The 18,430-nt window shown below is 62.6% G+C and overlaps 1 long non-coding RNA gene across 1 annotated transcript; it reads left to right on the top strand.

The window, feature by feature from the left end:
• The first annotated feature begins 8,379 nt into the window (after positions 1-8,379).
• LOC142359282 (uncharacterized) lies at positions 8,380-17,791 on the top strand. The gene is made up of 4 exons (XR_012762230.1): positions 8,380-8,407; positions 11,002-11,111; positions 13,824-15,598; positions 17,686-17,791. It is a non-coding gene; the product is annotated as an uncharacterized LOC142359282 (long non-coding RNA).
• Positions 17,792-18,430: the final 639 nt, after the last annotated feature.

The following is an 18,430-nucleotide window of genomic DNA, read 5'->3' as shown; positions in this document are numbered from 1 at the left end:
CGCCTTTCTGTCCCTGACGTTCTTTCCTCTTCCCAGTCCCTCTGCTTTTGTGTATCCTTGCACTCCACTCCCTCTGTCTCGCTCTGTCACGCTGTCTTGCTCCCCATCCCTCCCTTTCCTTTCTACCCTTCCGATGTCTGTGTCCCCCAAGCCCCCTTTGTACGTGTCCCTGTCAACACCCTTCTGTCACTCTTCTTCCCTTGCTGCTCTTGCTCTTTTTCTCTCTCTTCCTCTGTGCTGCGGCCCATCGCTGTTTTTAACTCCTCCATCCCTTTGTCCCGCTCCCTGTCCTTGTCAGTTTTGCCCTGTGCTCCAGGCTTTCCTTGTTTTCTGCATCTCTGTCCTTTTCCCCGTACCCTTTTTCTCTCTGCTCCTCAGTCCTTCTGCCTCGTCTTGTTTTTCTCTTTCTGCCGTCCCTCTCTTTTTGTCTGTGACCCTCTGTGCTCTTCTCCTTCTCCCTCTCAGTTTGCGGTTGTCTTATGTGTCCCCCTCTCTGTCTCTCTCTTCTGCTGTCCTGCTCCCCAGCCCCGTTATTTATTGCTTCACCCCTCGGTCTTGCTCTCAGTCCCTGTTTTATCTCGTGCTCTGCCTCGCTGCCGTTCTCTCTGTTGCTCTCGTTTGCTGTCTGTCCCAGCGTCCTGCTCCCTGTTGCGCTCTCTGTTTCACAGTCTGGCGTTGTGTCCCTCACCTGTTTTCTCTCTCACTCTGTCCTTCCTCCTGGCTTTTCCTTGTCCCTCTGGCCTCTTACTCGTCGCTACTTTTTTCTTCCTTTCTCTACCTCTCTGCCTCTGCCCTGTCGCTCTCTGCAATGTTTCTTTCTTCCATCTGTGCCCCCCTCCCTGTCCCTTTTCTCTTGTTCTCTCTGTCCTACATGCTCCCCGTAACTCTTTGTCCTGTGTATCTCCATACTGCTGCCTGTCCCTTTGTTTCTTGCTATATGCCCCTGTCCAGCTTGCTGTCCCGTTGTTCTCCTCTGTGCTGAACCGTGGCCTTTTCTATCATCCTGCAGCCCATCACCGATTTTACTTTCTCCACCTCTTTGGCCTGATCTGTGTGTCTCCTGCCCCCGTCCATCTGGCTTGTTCGCTCTACTTGTGTCTCCCTCCAGTGTTCTTTATTCCTCCGATTCAGTTTCTCTCTTGATCCGTCAGTTCTGCTGCCCGCTCGTCGTTCTCTGTTTCTCTCTCTTTCCCTCTGTGCTGTTCCTGCGCGTAGGCGCGCGAGCAAGCGAGGCTACATGCCTAGGGATCCTTGTCTCGTAAGAGCTGCGAGACATGGACGTTTTCTCTTAGGTGGGGGACAGCCAAGTGACCGGAGTTACGGAAGAGGAATGAAGGAGAGCAGGACAGAGAAGCGTCTGAAGCGGCAGAGTCTCCCGGGAGCGCGGAGAGCGAGAGCTGCGGTGAGTGGCGGGCCCTCGGGGCCCTGTCGCCCCTCTTCTGCGTCCCGGGCCCTCCCCTGGATCCTTCTCTCTCCCACGCTGCTGTGATTTTTTTTTTTTTTTTCTTTTTCCTTTTGTTTTCCTTTCCCTGTACCTCCCGTCTTCTGTCTGTGTTTTGTGTTCTGCTCCCTCTCCCTCTTTTTCTCCCTTCAGAATTTCTCTAGCCGGCTCCCTGTCTCTATTTCTCTGTCCTGCTGGCTGTCCGGTCGTTTCTTGCTGTACCTCCCTGTCCAGCCGGCTCTCTTTTTGCTCTCCCTTTTTGCCTTTCTCTCTTCTCTGTCCTGCTTCATGGCCCTTTCTTCTCTTTCTCTCCCTCTCTGTTCTCTAGCCCCTTGCTGGTTTGTTTTGGGGTTTCCCTGCACACACGCCCCCCCCGCCCCTTTCTTGGTCGCTTTGTCTAGATCTGACCCTTTCTTTGTTTCTCGGTCCCTTTTTTCCTGTTCACTGTCCTTTTTCTCTCTCTGTCTGTGTGTCCTGCGCTCTGTTGCCATCTTTATCTCTCCTTTCTTCTTCATCTCCTCCCCCTGCCCCCGTCTCTCTCTCCCTCTTTCGCGCTCACCGGCCCTACATTTTCGTGCTCCGTCTCTGCAAGCCTCCTCGTCCTGTTTTTCTTGATTTCTCTACCTCTCTGGCGTTTCCTTTCGACCCTTCTTTCTCTCTGAGCTCCTCGGTCTTCTCCCTTGTCTTATTTTCCTCTTCCTAGTGCTCTGCCCTTCTCCCCATCGCTTATTTTCTCTCTCCGTTTCTCTGCCCTGCTCCCCGTCCCTCTCTTTCTTTCTCCGTCCCCCTCTGCTGCTCCACAGCAGTGTTTTTCCTTTCTCCCGGCTCTCTGACCCGCTCCCCGCCCACCCAGGTTGACCGTCCCAGGTTTTGTTGTGCGTCTCCATCCTGCCGCTGTCCTGATCTATCCTTTTGTGCCCTTCTCTTTCTGTCTCTTTGTCGTGTGTCCCCGCTGCTTTTTTTTCCCATCTCTGTCCAGCTCCCTGTCCCTTTCCTTTTTCCTCTTGCTGTCCTTTTGCCCTGCTTCCTCTTGCTGTTTTTTTCTGCCTTTCTCTCTCTGCGCCATTCCCCTCTCCCATCCTTTCTTTCTCTATCCCCCTGTGCAGCTCGCTGTCCCTTGTTTGCTTTCTCTCTTCCTCGGTATTTTTTTTCTTTCTCCATACCTCTCTCCCGCTGCCCGTCACGGTCGCATTTCTCCCCCCCAATGCTGTCCTGCTCTGTCCCTTTTCTCTCTCTCTGTCATTTTGTCCTGCTCCCTGTGTTTGTTTTTTAATTCCTCCCTCAGGGTCCCTCAGCCCGGTGCTGTTTTTTCCTTCTCCGCCTCTCTCTCCTGCTGCCCAGCTGAGGCTTTTCCCCCTCCGTCTCTGTCCTGCTCCCCCGTCTCTTACTTGTGCCTGTCTTTCACTTTGTCCTGCCTCCTCGTCCCCTTTTTCTCTCTCAGTATCACCTTGTCCCGCTCCCTGTCCCTGTCTTTCTCTGACAATCTGTCCCGCTCCTTGTCCTTCTCTTTCCCTTTGCTGTTATTCCCCGTCCTTGTTCTGGCCTTTCTTCCTTCTCTTTCTGTCCTACTGCCCCAGTGCCTCTTTTTCCACCGCTGTCCTGCTCCCTGGCCCTTGTTTCCTCTCGCCGTCCCTCTGTCCTGCTTCCTGTCCCCAGTTTTTCTGTCTCTCTTTCTCGATGCTGCTGCCTGTCCGGTCGTTTCTTGCTGTACCTGCCTGTGCAGCCGGCTCTCCCTTTTTGCCTTTCTCTCCTTCTCTTCCTGCTTCCCGGCCCGTTCTTGTCTTCCTCTCTGTCTGTCCTCTATCCCCTTGCTGGTTTGTGTTGGGGTTCCAACCCTGACCACCCACCCCCTTCTTCGTCTGACCCTTTCTTTGTTTCTTAGTACGTTTCTTCCTGTTGCCTGTCCTTTTTCTCTCTCTGTCAGTGTGTCCTGCACTGCGTGGGACGGTGGTGGGAGGCTGAAAAAGGGTGGGAAGCTGGGGGGGCGGAGTGGAGGCTGGAAAGAGGTAGGAGGTTGCAGAGGGGTGGGAAGCTGAATTAAGTAGAGGCCAGCAAAATGGGAGGTAGGAGGCTATCGAGGGGTGGGAGGCTGGGGGGGGGGGGGCCGAGGAGGGGGGAGTAGAGGCCAGAAAAAAAAGGAGGCCGGAAAGGGGTGGGAGGCTGCAGAGGGGTGGGAGGCTGGGGGCGAGAGTAGAGGCCAGAAAAAAAGGGAGGCCGGAAAGGGGTGGGAGGCTGCAGAGGGGTGGAGGCTGGGGGCGAGAGTATGAGGCCAGAAAAAAAGGGAGGCGGAAAGGAGTGGGAGGCTGCAGAGGGGTGGGAGGCTGGGGGCGAGAGTAGAGGCCAGAAAAAAAGGGAGGCCGGAAAGGAGTGGGAGGCTGCAGAGGGGTGGGAGGCTGGGGGGCGAGAGTAGAGGCCAGAAAAAAGGGAGGCCGGGGGGGTGCGAGTAGAGGCCAGAAAGGCCCTTTTCTTGTGGCTTCTTCCCTGTCTCTTTCCTGCCTTGTTTACTCCTCTGATTCAAGTTCTCTCTCGATCCGTGTGTTCTGCTTCCCACTCATCATATTCTCTCTTTTTCTCTGTCCTGTTCCTGCATATAGTGTGCAGTGAGGCTTCTTGTCTAGGAAGCCACGTCTCGTATGAGCTCTAAGACAGCCACATGCATTTTCTCTCAGGTGGAGGAGAGCCAAACGATTGGAGTTGCGGAAGAAGAAGGGAAGAGAGAAGGAGAGAGAAACATCTGAAGTGTCAGAGTCTCCCGGCAGCACCGAGAGTGAGAGCTGCGGTGAGTCCTGGGCCCTCGGGGCCCTGTCACCCCTCTTCTGCATCCTGGGCCCTCCCCGGCTCCCTCTCTTTCCCCCACTGCTACGACTACTTTTTTTTCTGCTCTTGTGTACCTTCTTTCTCCATCTGTCTCTGACTTGTCCCCATCTTTGAAGTCCTCCCTCTTTCTGCCCTGCAGCCCGTGGCATTTTTTTCCTTCTTCCCCTCTTTCTGTTCAGCTCCCGGTTACTAGTTTTGCTTTCCTCCTACTCTGTAGCCTGTCAGTACTTTTGCTGTCTTTGGTGCTCTCTGTCTGGCTCCTCGTCCCTTGATTCGAGGCCTTCCTTCTCGGCTCCGTAGCACATCACAGATCTACTGCTTTCTCCATGTCTATTCTATTCTGTTTCCTCATCTCTCTTTGTCCAGGTCCCTGCCGCTATTCTTTTTTCCTCTGTCATGCTGCAGGGTTTTTTTTTGCATCTCCTTCCTGCTCCCCGTTCTTCATTTTCGGTCTGTGTCCTGCTCCCTCTTCTTCTTTCTGCTGCCGCTCTTCCTCTCTTGCTGCTGCTTCTTTCTCCATCTCTGTGGGACTGCCTGTCCCCATCCTTCTCTCGCTGCCCCTTTCCCTGCTTCGTGCTTTCTCGTTCCACCGCCGCTGTCCAGCCACCTGTCACTTTTCTCCTCTCTTGTAGTGGCCTGCACCCTGCTCCTCATTTTTGGCAGCCTCTGCCGAGCAGCGCGTCGCTCCGGGAGGCGACGGACGGACTGTTCGCCGCTGGAGCAACGGGCGCAGCTGCGGGAAGGAGTGCCGAGGTGTCGGAGGGGCAGAGGGAGCGTCGGGGGCCGCGAGCCCCGGAGCAGAGCGGCTCCCGGGACTGGCTGGGTGCGTGACTGAGTAAAGACCTGCGGTCCCTTTTGCCCTCGCGGCTGCGTTTGTGCTTGGTTTGCACGGGACGAGGGGCTGCGCCAGAGGCCAGGGGAGGAGGGGACGGGCTGTGGGGCTGGGGCGACGGCCCCCTGTTCCTGCCGGGCTCCATCCGTGGGCCGGGGCCGGGGGAGCCCCAGGTGCGGGCAGCGGGTCTGATGGCGACGGCCCCTCCCTCTGCAGGTGGAGGGCCCGGTGCTGCCGTGGCCCGGGTGGCCGTGGAGGGGCCGGTACGATCGCTGCTGCCACCCGGTGATCAAAGTTCGGTACTGGCGTCTCGGGCGGCGCCAATGCGCGGTGGCGCCGTGTCCAAGGGCTCGCTGCTGCCACCCAGGTGAGCAAAGTTCGGTACTGCGGCTCGGGCGGCGCCAATGCGCGGTGGCGCCGTGTCCAAGAGCTCGCTGCTGCCACCCGGTGAGCAAAGTTCCGTACTGCCGCTCGGGTGGCGCAGGTGCTTTGCGCGCTGGTTGGAGCCGTGCCCTGTGTGTCCGGCGCTGCAATAAGGAACGCCTGCCTGCTTGCTGAAGTGCCCAAAGGGCTTCAGAGAGTCTTTGTGTTTGCCCAATGACGGCATCGTGGACTCCAGCCGTGGGCCGGGGCCGGGAGAGCCCCAGGTGCGGGCAGCGGGTCTGATGGCGACGGCCCCTCCCTCTGCCGGTGGAGGGCCTGGTGCTGCCGTGCCCCGGGTAGCTGTGGAGGACCCGATGCGAGCCGAAGGAGGAGCGGAGCCATAGCCGGGTTGCGGCTGCAGTGAGGGAGAAGGTGAGCGCGGGGGTAATGGGGGGGGGGGTTGGATGGAGCGGCGGGGTCCCGGGTGAAAAGCGCCGGGAGGCGGGGTTCCGTGTCGGGGGGCAAGGAGCGGCGGGGGTGCGGCGCCGTGGTCGGAGCCGCGAGTCGGGGTCTGCTCGGAGCCGGAGCAGGCGCTCGGCACCGCCCCCGCTCGGGGCCGCCCCCGCTGGGCACCGCCCCCGCTGGGCGCCGGGGCCGCCCCCGCTGGGCGCCGGCGCCGCCCCCGCCCCCGCTGGCACCGCCCCCGCCTTTGCTGGCGCCGCCCCCGCCTTCGCTGGCGCCGCCCCCGCCCCCGTTGGCACTGCCCCCGCCCCCGCTGGCACCGCCCCCGCCCCCTCCGACCCCGCCTTCGCTGGCACCGCCCCCGCCCTCGCGGCCCCGCCCCCGCTGGCGCCGCCCCCCTTGCACCGCCCCCGCTGGCACCGCCCCCCGCCCTCGCTGGCACCGCCCCCGCCCCCGCTGGCACCGCCCCCGCCCCCGCTGGCACCGCCCCCCGCCCCCGCTGGCGCCGCCCCGCTGGCGCCGCCCCCGCCCCCAGCTGGCACCGCCCCCGCCCCCGCTGGCGCCGCCCCCGCTGGCGCCGCCCCCGCCCCCGCTGGCACCGCCCCCGCCCCCCGCTGGCACCGCCCCCACCTCCGCTGGCACCGCCCCCCGCCCCCTCCGACCCCGCCCTCGCTGGCACCGCCCCCGCCCCCGGTGGCGGCCGCCCCCGCTGGCGCCGCCCCCCTGGCACCGCCCCCGCTGGCACCGCCCCCGCCCTCGCTGGCACCGCCCCCGCCCCCCGCTGGCGCCGCCCCCCCTTGCACCGCCCCCGCTGGCGCCGCCCCCCTTGCACCGCCCCCGCTGGCGCCGCCCCCGCCCCCGCTGGCGCCGTCCCCGCCCCCGCTGGCACCGGCCCCCCGCCCCCGCTGGCGCCGCCCCCCTTGCACCGCCCCCGCTGGGCACCGCCCCCGCTGGGCGCCGTGGCCGCCCCCGCTGGGCGCCGGCGCCGCCCCCGCCCCCGCTGGCGCCGCCCCCGCCTTTGCTGGCGCCGCCCCCGCCCCCGCTGGCCTCCGCCCCCGCTGGCACCGCCCCCGCCCCCGCTGGCGCGGCCCCCGCCCCCGCTGGCGCCGCCCCCGCCGGCACGCCCGCGCCCCCTCCGACCCGCCTTCGCTGGCACCGCCCCCGCCCCCTCCCGGTCCCGCCCCCGCTGGCACCCCCCCTTGCACCGCCCTCGCTGGCACGCCCCCGCCCTCGCTGGCACCGCCCCCCGCCCCTCGCTGGCACCGCCCCCGCCCCTCTGGCGCCGCCCCCGCCCCCGCTGCCGCCGCCCCCCTTGCACCGCCCCCCGCTGGCGCCGCCCCCGGCCACGCTGGCGCCGCCCCCGCCCACGCTGGCACCGCCCCGCCCCCCGCCGGCACCGCCCCCGCTGGCGCCGCCCCCTGGCCGCAATGCGGTACCTGCAGCCCGGCGTTCGGCTCAGAGTGTGGCCCCTCCGGCGCGCCGTCGGCTCGTGGCGCATGCGCGGCGCGGCGGAGTAGCATGGCGGCGGGCTGGTGTCGGGTTGCCGGGGCGGCGGGGGAGCAGAGAGGCCAGCGGTGAGGCGCGGGCTCCTCGCCGGCGGGTGCGGGGGTGCGTGGTGGCTGCCCGAGAGGTGGTGTGGACGGGAAGCTTGAGCTGCCCGCCTGCGGCAGGCTGCAGGAGGCGAGGCCGGGTGCGGGCAGCCCCCGGGGCCAGAGGGGGGAGGTGACGGAAGGGAAGGGGAGAAGGAGGCGGGCACCCCCCCCCCCCCAAGTCGGCAGCGCTCCCCCGGTCCCGCTCGCCCCGCGCAGCCGCCCCCAGCTGCAGCACGTCCCCTGAAGCCTGTCCCGGAGCGCCCGGCCTCCCCCAAGGCCCGTGGTGCGGGCGGCACGCTGGCCCTGGAGCGTGCGTCGGCCTCCCTGAACGCGGTCGCCGCTGCTTGTTTGTGTGTGGCAGGGGCCGCGCTGAGGACGCGTTTTGTCCGTTCGTGCCCTGGGGATGCCGTTGGCTGCGCCCGCTCCAGGCTTGTGTGGGCTGCGTGTGCCGGGCCTCGCTGTGCTGGCGGCGTGGGGGCGAAAAAGGGAGAGGCGGAGCGCTGAGTGGCTGCGGACAGGAGGTGGCGCGCTGAAGCTGGAGAGTCCCGAGAAGGCTGAAGAAGAAGAAGAAATGGAAGGCCACCTGGCTGGCGGCTGCCTGGCGCTGCGGGTGAGTGAAGGCTCCCTCTTGGTAGCCCGCAGCAGGCCAGGCCGCCAGCGTGCCCCCGCAGGGGTCTGTATGTGTCACCAGCAGCAGCATGGTACGGTTGTGGAGCGCGCGCGAGCGCGGCTACGTGCGTAGGGAGCCTTGTCTCGTAAGAGCTGCGAGACATGGACGTTTTCTCTTAGGTGGGGGACAGCCAAGCGACCGGAGTTACGGAAGAGGAATGGAGGAGAGCAGGACAGAGAAGCGTCTGAAGCGGCAGAGTCTCCCGGGATGCGCGGAGAGCGAGAGCTGCGGTGAGTGGCGGGCCCTCGGGGCCCTGTCGCCCCTCTTCTGCGTCCCCGAGCTGTCCCCCTGGATCCTTATTTCTCCCACGCTGCTGTGATTTTTTTTTTTTTTTCTTTTTCCTTTCCCTGTACCTCCCGTCTTCTGTCTGTGTTTGTGTTCTGCTCCCTCTCCCTCTTTTTCTCCTTCAGAATTTCTCTAGCCGGCTCCCTTTCTCTATTTCTCTGTCCTGCTGGCTGTCCAGTCGTTTCTTGCTGTACCTTCCTGTCCAGCCGGCTCTCTTTTTGCTCTCCCTTTTTGCCTTTCTCTCCTTCTCTGTCCTGCTTCATGGCCCTTTCTTCTCTTTCTCTCCCTCTCTGTTCTCTAGCCCCTTGCTGGTTTGTTTTGGGGTTTCCCTGCACACACGCCCCCCCGCCCCTTTCTTGGTCTCTTTGTCTAGATCTGACCCTTTCTTTGTTTCTCGGTCCCTTTTTTCCTGTTCACTGTCCTTTTTCTCTCCCCTGTCTGTGTGTCCTGCGCTCCGTTGCTATCTTTATCTCTCCTTTCTTCTTCATCTCCTCCCCCCTGTCTCTCTCTCCCTCTTTCGCGCTCACCGGCCCTACATTTTCGTGCTCCGTCTCTGCAAGGCTCCTCGTCCCTGTTTTTCTTGATTTCTCTACCTCTCTGGCGTTTCCTTTCGACCCTTCTTTCTCTCTGAGCTCCTCGGTCTTCTCCCTTGTCTTATTTTCCTCTTCCTAGTGCTCTGCCCTTCTCCCCATCGTTTATTTTCTCTCTCTGTTTCTCTGCCCTGCTCCCCCTCCCTCTTTCTCTTTCTCCATCCCCCTCTGCTGCTCCACAGCAGTGTTTTTCCTTTCTCCGCTCTCTGACCTGCTCCCCACCTCCCTGCCCCCTTTTTCTTTCTGTCATTCTTCCTGCTTCCCTGGACCTCTCTCTCTGCAATCTCGAGTCCTACTCCCTGTTTGTATCCCACTGTCCTGGTCCCCATCCCTCTCTTTGCCTCTCTATCCCTTTGTCCCTGTTTTTTCTTTCTCCGTCTCTCTGTCCTGCTGCCTAGTTTCTGTCTGGTTCCCTTTCTGTTTGCTGGGTTGTTTTTTTTTTTCTCTCTTCATTCTTCTGCTTTGCTCTGTGTTCCCTCCCTCTCACTCCCGCAGCGTCCTGCTGTGTGTTACCTGTCCTTCTCCCTCTTGATATTTTTGCTCTTGCTCTGTCCCTCTGTCCTGCTGCCTGGAAGTAATTTTTTCTTCTCTGCATTTCTGTTCTTCTGACCATGGCTGTTTTTTCATTCTCCACCTCTCTCTCTCCTGCTCGCCAGCCTCGCCTTTCTGTCCCTGACGTTCTTTCCTCTTCCCAGTCCCTCTGCTTTTGTGTATCCTTGCACTCCACTCCCTCTGTCTCGCTCTGTCACGCTGTCTTGCTCCCCATCCCTCCCTTTCCTTTCTACCCTTCCGATGTCTGTGTCCCCCAAGCCCCCTTTGTACGTGTCCCTGTCAACACCCTTCTGTCACTCTTCTTCCCTTGCTGCTCTTGCTCTTTTTCTCTCTCTTCCTCTGTGCTGCGGCCCATCGCTGTTTTTAACTCCTCCATCCCTTTGTCCCGCTCCCTGTCCTTGTCAGTTTTGCCCTGTGCTCCAGGCTTTCCTTGTTTTCTGCATCTCTGTCCTTTTCCCCGTACCCTTTTTCTCTCTGCTCCTCAGTCCTTCTGCCTCGTCTTGTTTTTCTCTTTCTGCCGTCCCTCTCTTTTTGTCTGTGACCCTCTGTGCTCTTCTCCTTCTCCCTCTCAGTTTGCGGTTGTCTTATGTGTCCCCCTCTCTGTCTCTCTCTTCTGCTGTCCTGCTCCCCAGCCCCGTTATTTATTGCTTCACCCCTCGGTCTTGCTCTCAGTCCCTGTTTTCTCTCGTGCTCCGCCTCGCTGCCGTTCTCTCTGTTGCTCTCGTTTGCTGTCTGTCCCAGCGTCCTGCTCCCTGTTGCGCTCTCTGTTTCACAGTCTGGCGTTGTGTCCCTCACCTGTTTTCTCTCTCACTCTGTCCTTCCTCCTGGCTTTTCCTTGTCCCTCTGGCCTCTTACTCGTCGCTACTTTTTTCTTCCTTTGCTCTACCTCTCTGCCTCTGCCCTGTCGCTCTCTGCAATGTTTCTTTCTCCATCTGTGCCCCCCTCCCTGTCCCTTTTCTCTTGTTCTCTCTGTCCTCCATCCTCCCCGTAACTCTTTGTCTGTGTATCTCCATACTGCTGCCTGTCCCTTTGTTTCTCGCTATATGCCCCTGTCCAGCTTGCTGTCCCGTTGTTCTCCTCTGTGCTGAACCGTGGCCTTTTCTATCATCCTGCAGCCCATCACCGATTTTACTTTCTCCACCTCTTTGGCCTGATCTGTGTGTCTCCTGCCCCCGTCCATCTGGCTTGTTCGCTCTACTTGTGTCTCCCTCCAGTGTTCTTTATTCCTCCGATTCAGTTTCTCTCTTGATCCGTCAGTTCTGCTGCCCGCTCGTCGTTCTCTGTTTCTCTCTCTTTCCCTCTGTGCTGTTCCTGCGCGTAGCGCGCGAGCAAGCGAGGCTACATGCCTAGGGATCCTTGTCTCGTAAGAGCTGCGAGACATGGACGTTTTCTCTTAGGTGGGGGACAGCCAAGCGACCGGAGTTACGGAAGAGGAATGGAGGAGAGCAGGACAGAGAAGCGTCTGAAGCGGCAGAGTCTCCCGGGAGCGCGGAGAGCGAGAGCTGCGGTGAGTGGCGGGCCCTCGGGGCCCTGTCGCCCCTCTTTTGCGTCCCGGGCCCTCCCCTGGATCCTTCTCTCTCCCACGCTGCTGTGATTTTTTTTTTTTTTTCTTTTTCCTTTTGTTTTCCTTTCCCTGTACCTCCCGTCTTCTGTCTGTGTTTGTGTTCTGCTCCCTCTCCCTCTTTTTCTTCCTTCAGAATTTCTCTAGCCGGCTCCCTGTCTCTATTTCTCTGTCCTGCTGGCTGTCCGGTTGTTTCTTGCTGTACCTCCCTGTCCAGCCGGCTCTCTTTTTGCTCTCCCTTTTTGCCTTTCTCTCTTCTCTGTCCTGCTTCATGGCCCTTTCTTCTCTTTCTCTCCCTCTCTGTTCTCTAGCCCCTTGCTGGTTTGTTTTGGGGTTTCCCTGCACACACGCCCCCCGCCCCTTTCTTGGTCTCTTTGTCTAGATCTGACCCTTTCTTTGTTTCTCGGTCCCTTTTTTCCTGTTCACTGTCCTTTTTCTCTCCCTGTCTGTGTGTCCTGCGCTCCGTTGCTATCTTTATCTCTCCTTTCTTCTTCATCTCCTCCCCCTGCCCCCGTCTCTCCCTCTTTCGCGCTCACCGGCCCTACATTTTCGTGCTCCGTCTCTGCAAGCCTCCTCGTCCCTGTATTTCTTGATTTCTCTACCTCTCTGGCGTTTCCTTTCGACCCTTCTTTCTCTCTGAGCTCCTCGGTCTTCTCCCTTGTCTTATTTTCCTCTTCCTAGTGCTCTGCCCTTCTCCCCATCGTTTATTTTCTCTCTCCGTTTCTCTGCCCTGCTCCCCCTCCCTCTTTCTCTTTCTCCGTCCACCTCTGCTGCTCCACAGCAGTGTTTTTCCTTTCTCCGGCTCTCTGACCCGCTCCCCGCCCACCCAGGTTGACCGTCCCAGGTTTTGTTGTGCGTCTCCATCCTGCCGCTGTCCTGATCTATCCTTTTGTGCCCTTCTCTTTCTGTCTCTTTTCGTGTGTCCCCGCTGCTTTTTTTCCCATCTCTGTCCAGCTCCCTGTCCCTTTCCTTTTTCCTCTTGCTGTCCTTTTGCCCTGCTTCCTCTTGCTGTTTTTTCTGCCTTTCTCTCTCTGCGCCATTCCCTCTCCCATCCTTTCTTTCTCTATCCCCCTGTGCAGCTCGCTGTCCCTTGTTTCCTTTCTCTCTTCCTCGGTATTTTTTTTCTTTCTCCATACCTCTCTCCCGCTGCCCGTCACGGTCGCATTTCTCCCCCAATGCTGTCCTGCTCTGTCCCTTTTCTCTCTCTCTGTCATTTTGTCCTGCTCCCTGTGTTTGTTTTTTAATTCCTCCCTCAGGGTCCCTCAGCCCGGTGCTGTTTTTTCCCTTCTCCGCCTCTCTCTCCTGCTGCCCAGCTGAGGCTTTTCCCCCTCCGTCTCTGTCCTGCTCCCCCGTCTCTTACTTGTGCCTGTCTTTCACTTTGTCCTGCCTCCTCGTCCCCTTTTTCTCTCTCAGTATCACCTTGTCCCGCTCCCTGTCCCTGTCTTTCTCTGACAATCTGTCCCGCTCCTTGTCCTTCTCTTTCCCTTTGCTGTTATTCCCCATCCTTGTTCTGGGCTTTCTTCCTTCTCTTTCTGTCCTACTGCCCCAGTGCCTCTTTTTCCACCGCTGTCCTGCTCCCTGGCCCTTGTTTCCTCTCGCCGTCCCTCTGTCCTGCTTCCTGTCCCCAATTTTTCTGTCTCTCTTTCTCGATGCTGCTGCCTGTCCGGTCGTTTCTTGCTGTACCTGCCTGTGCAGCCGGCTCTCCCTTTTTGCCTTTCTCTCCTTCTCTTCCTGCTTCCCGGCCCGTTCTTGTCTTCCTCTCTGTCTGTCCTCTATCCCCTTGCTGGTTTGTGTTGGGGTTCCAACCCTGACCACCCACCCCCTTCTTCGTCTGACCCTTTCTTTGTTTCTTAGTACGTTTCTTCCTGTTGCCTGTCCTTTTTCTCTCTCTGTCAGTGTGTCCTGCACTGCGTGGGACGGTGGTGGGAGGCTGAAAAAGGGTGGGAAGCTGGGGGGGCGGAGTGGAGGCTGGAAAGAGGTAGGAGGTTGCAGAGGGGTGGGAAGCTGAATTAAGTAGAGGCCAGCAAAATGGGAGGTAGGAGGCTATCGAGGGGTGGGAGGCTGGGGGGGGGGGGGGGGGGGGGGGGCCGAGGAGGGGGAGTAGAGGCCAGAAAAAAAAGGAGGCCGGAAAGGGGTGGGAGGCTGCAGAGGGGTGGGAGGCTGGGGGCGAGAGTAGAGGCCAGAAAAAAAGGGAGGCCGGAAAGGGGTGGAGGCTGCAGAGGGGTGGGAGGCTGGGGGCGAGAGTAGAGGCCAGAAAAAAAGGGAGGCCGGAAAGGAGTGGGAGGCTGCAGAGGGGTGGGAGACTGGGGGCGAGAGTAGAGGCCAGAAAAAAAGGGAGGCCGGAAAGGAGTGGGAGGCTGCAGAGGGGTGGGAGGCTGGGGGCGAGAGTAGAGGCCAGAAAAAAAGGGAGGCCGGGGGGTGCGAGTAGAGGCCAGAAAGGCCCTTTTCTTGTGGCTTCTTCCCTGTCTTTATCTCTCTTTCCTGCCTTGTTTACTCCTCTGATTCAAGTTCTCTCTCGATCCGTGTGTTCTGCTTCCCACTCATCATATTCTCTCTTTTTCTCTGTCCTGTTCCTGCATATAGTGTGCAGTGAGGCTTCTTGTCTAGGAAGCCACGTCTCGTATGAGCTCTAAGACAGCCACATGCATTTTCTCTCAGGTGGAGGAGAGCCAAACGATTGGAGTTGCGGAAGAAGAAGGGAAGAGAGAAGGAGAGAGAAACATCTGAAGTGTCAGAGTCTCCCGGCAGCACCGAGAGTGAGAGCTGCGGTGAGTCCTGGGCCCTCGGGGCCCTGTCACCCCTCTTCTGCATCCTGGGCCCTCCCCGGCTCCCTCTCTTTCCCCCACTGCTACGACTACTTTTTTTTCTGCTCTTGTGTACCTTCTTTCTCCATCTGTCTCTGACTTGTCCCCATCTTTGAAGTCCTCCCTCTTTCTGCCCTGCAGCCCGTGGCATTTTTTTCCTTCTTCCCCTCTTTCTGTTCAGCTCCCGGTTACTAGTTTTGCTTTCCTCCTACTCTGTAGCCTGTCAGTACTTTTGCTGTCTTTGGTGCTCTCTGTCTGGCTCCTCGTCCCTTGATTCGAGGCCTTCCTTCTCGGCTCCGTAGCACATCACAGATCTACTGCTTTCTCCATGTCTATTCTATTCTGTTTCCTCATCTCTCTTTGTCCAGGTCCCTGCCGCTATTCTTTTTTCCTCTGTCATGCTGCAGGGTTTTTTTTTTGCATCTCCTTCCTGCTCCCCGTTCTTCATTTTCGGTCTGTGTCCTGCTCCCTCTTCTTCTTTCTGCTGCCGCTCTTCCTCTCTTGCTGCTGCTTCTTTCTCCATCTCTGTGGGACTGCCTGTCCCCATCCTTCTCTCGCTGCCCCTTTCCCTGCTTCGTGCTTTCTCGTTCCACCGCCGCTGTCCAGCCACCTGTCACTTTTCTCCTCTCTTGTAGTGGCCTGCACCCTGCTCCTCATTTTTGGCAGCCTCTGCCGAGCAGCGCGTCGCTCCGGGAGGCGACGGACGGACTGTTCGCCGCTGGAGCAACGGGCGCAGCTGCGGGAAGGAGTGCCGAGGTGTCGGAGGGGCAGAGGGAGCGTCGGGGGCCGCGAGCCCCGGAGCAGAGCGGCTCCCGGGACTGGCTGGGTGCGTGACTGAGTAAAGACCTGCGGTCCCTTTTGCCCTCGCGGCTGCGTTTGTGCTTGGTTTGCACGGGACGAGGGGCTGCGCCAGAGGCCAGGGGAGGAGGGGACGGGCTGTGGGGCTGGGGCGACGGCCCCCTGTTCCTGCCGGGCTCCATCCGTGGGCCGGGGCCGGGGGAGCCCCAGGTGCGGGCAGCGGGTCTGATGGCGACGGCCCCTCCCTCTGCAGGTGGAGGGCCCGGTGCTGCCGTGGCCCGGGTGGCCGTGGAGGGGCCGGTACGATCGCTGCTGCCACCCGGTGATCAAAGTTCGGTACTGGCGTCTCGGGCGGCGCCAATGCGCGGTGGCGCCGTGTCCAAGGGCTCGCTGCTGCCACCCGGTGAGCAAAGTTCGGTACTGCGGCTCGGGCGGCGCCAATGCGCGGTGGCGCCGTGTCCAAGAGCTCGCTGCTGCCACCCGGTGAGCAAAGTTCCGTACTGCCGCTCGGGTGGCGCAGGTGCTTTGCGCGCTGGTTGGAGCCGTGCCCTGTGTGTCCGGCGCTGCAATAAGGAACGCCTGCCTGCTTGCTGAAGTGCCCAAAGGGCTTCAGAGAGTCTTTGTGTTTGCCCAATGACGGCATCGTGGACTCCAGCCGTGGGCCGGGGCCGGGAGAGCCCCAGGTGCGGGCAGCGGGTCTGATGGCGACGGCCCCTCCCTCTGCCGGTGGAGGGCCTGGTGCTGCCGTGCCCCGGGTAGCTGTGGAGGACCCGATGCGAGCCGAAGGAGGAGCGGAGCCATAGCCGGGTTGCGGCTGCAGTGAGGGAGAAGGTGAGCGCGGGGTATGGGGGGGGGGGTTGGATGGAGCGGCGGGTCCCGGGGAAAAGCGCCCGGGAGGGCGGGGTCCGTGTCGGGGGCAAGGAGCGGCGGGGGTGCGGCGCCGTGTCGGAGCCGCGAGTCGGGGTCTGCTCGGAGCCGGAGCAGGCGCTCGGCACCGCCCCCGCTCGGGGCCGCCCCCGCTGGGCACCGCCCCCGCTGGGCGCCGGGGCCGCCCCCGCTGGGCGCCGGCGCCGCCCCCGCCCCCGCTGGCACCGCCCCCGCCCGCGCTGGCACCGCCCCCGCCCGCGCTGGCACCGCCCCCGCCGGCGCCGCCCCCGCCCCCGCTGGCGCCGCCCCCGCCCCCGCTGGCGCCGCCCCCGCCCCCGCTGGCGCCGCCCCCGCCCCCCGCTGGCGCCGCCCCCGCCCCCCTCCGACCCCGCCTTCGCTGGCACCGCCCCCGCCGGCACCGCCTCCGCTGGCACCGCCCCCCTTGCACCGCCCCCGCTGGCACCGCCCCCGCCCCCGCTGGCGCCGCCTTCCTTGCACCGCCCCCGCTGGCGCCGCCCCCGCCCCCGCTGGCGCCGCCCCCGCCCTTGCTGGCACCGCCCCCGCCCTTGCTGGCACCGCCCCCGCCCCCTCCGACCCCGCCTTCGCTGGCACCGCCCCCGCCGGCGCCGCCCCCGCTGGCGCCGCCCCCCTTGCACCGCCCCCGCTGGCGCCGCCCCCCGCCCCCGCTGGCGCCGCCCCCGCCCCCGCTGGCGCCGCCCCCGCTGGCGCCGCCCCCGCTGGCGCCGCCCCCCGCTGGCACCGCCCCCGCCCCCGCTGGCGCCGCCCCCGCCCACGCTGGCGCCGCCCCCGCCCCCGCTGGCGCCGCCCCCGCCCCCGCTGGCGCCCCCCCCGCCCCCGCTGGCGCCCCCCCCCGCCCCCGCTGGCGCCCCCCCCGCCCCCGCTGGCGCCGCCCCCGCCGGCACCGCCCCCGCCCCCTCCGACCCCGCCTTCGCTGGCACCGCCCCCGCCCCCGCCGGCCCCGCCCCCGCTGGCACCCCCCCCCTTGCACCGCCCTCGCTGGCACCGCCCCCGCCCTCGCTGGCACCGCCCCCGCCCCGCTGGCACCGCCCCCGCCCCCGCCAGCACCGCCCCCGCTGGCGCCGCCCCCTGGCCGCAATGCGGTACTGCAGCCCGGCGTTCGGCTCAGAGTGTGGCCCCTCCGGCGCATCGTCGGCTCGTGGCGCATGCGCGGCGCGGCGGAGTAGCATGGCGGCGGGCTGGTGTCGGGTGCCGGGGCGGCGGGGGAGCAGAGAGGCCAGCGGTGAGGCGCGGGCTCCTCGCCGGCGGGTGCGTGGTGGCTGCCCGAGGGTGGTGGGACGGGAAGCTTGGAGCTGCCCGCTGCGGCAGGCTGCAGGAGGCGAGCCGGGTGCGGGCAGCCCCGGGGCCAGAGGGGGGAGGTGACGGAAGGGAAGGGGAGAAGGAGGCGGGCACCCCCCCCCCCCCCAAGTCGGCAGCGCTCCCCCGGCCCCGCTCGCCCCGCGCAGCCGACCCCAGCTGCAGCACGTCCCCTGAAGCCTGTCCCGGAGCGCCCGGCCTCCCCCAAGGCCCGTGGTGCGGGCGGCACGCTGGCCCTGGAGCGTGCGTCGGCCTCCCTGAACGCGGTCGCCGCTGCTTGTTTGTGTGTGGCAGGGGCCGCGCTGAGGACGCGTTTGTCCGTTCGTGCCCTGGGGATGCCGTTGGCTGCGCCCGCTCCAGGCTTGTGTGGGCTGCGTGTGCCGGGCCTCGCTGTGCTGGCGGCGTGGGGGCGAAAAGGGAGAGGCGGAGCGCTGAGTGGCTGCGGACAGGAGGTGGCGCGGCTGAAGCTGGAGAGTCCCGAGAAGGCTGAAGAAGAAGAAGAAATGGAAGGCCACCTGGCTGGCGGCTGCCTGGCGCTGCGGGTGAGGAAGGCTCCCTCTTGGTAGCCCGCAGCAGGCCAGGCCGCCAGCGTGCCCCGCAGGGTCTGTATGTGTCACCAGCAGCAGCATGGTACGGTTGTGGAGCGCGCGAGCGCGGCTACGTGCGTAGGGAGCCTTGTCTCGTAAGAGCTGCGAGACATGGACGTTTTCTCTTAGGTGGGGGACAGCCAAGCGACCGGAGTTACGGAAGAGGAATGGAGGAGAGCAGGACAGAGAAGCGTCTGAAGCGGCAGAGTCTCCCGGCAGCGCGGAGAGCGAGAGCTGCGGTGAGTGGCGGGCCCTCGGGGCCCTGTCGCCCCTCTTCTGCGTCCCGAGCTGTCCCCTGGATCCTTATTTCTCCCACGCTGCTGTGATTTTTTTTTTTTTTCGTTTTCCTTTCCCTGTACCTCCCGTCTTCTGTCTGTGTTTGTGTTCTGCTCCCTCTCCCTCTTTTTCTCCCTTCAGAATTTCTCTAGCCGGCTCCCTGTCTCTATTTCTCTGTCCTGCTGGCTGTCCGGTCGTTTCTTGCTGTACCTTCCTGTCCAGCCGGCTCTCTTTTTGCTCTCCCTTTTTGCCTTTCTCTCCTTCTCTGTCCTGCTTCATGGCCCTTTCTTCTCTTTCTCTCCCTCTCTGTTCTCTAGCCCCTTGCTGGTTTGTTTTGGGGTTTCCCTGCACACACGCCCCCCGCCCCTTTCTTGGTCTCTTTGTCTAGATCTGACCCTTTCTTTGTTTCTCGGTCCCTTTTTTCCTGTTCACTGTCCTTTTTCTCTCCCTGTCTGTGTGTCCTGCGCTCCGTTGCTATCTTTATCTCTCCTTTCTTCTTCATCTCCTCCCCCTGCCCCCGTCTCTCTCTCCCTCTTTCGCGCTCACCGGCCCTACATTTTCGTGCTCCGTCTCTGCAAGGCTCCTCGTCCCTGTTTTT

The sequence above is a fragment of the Opisthocomus hoazin genome, unplaced genomic scaffold (genome assembly GCF_030867145.1).
Source record: "Opisthocomus hoazin isolate bOpiHoa1 unplaced genomic scaffold, bOpiHoa1.hap1 HAP1_SCAFFOLD_189, whole genome shotgun sequence".
In the NCBI taxonomy this organism is placed as follows: Eukaryota; Metazoa; Chordata; class Aves; order Opisthocomiformes; family Opisthocomidae; genus Opisthocomus; species Opisthocomus hoazin.
This window is presented reverse-complemented; position numbering and strand designations above follow the sequence as displayed.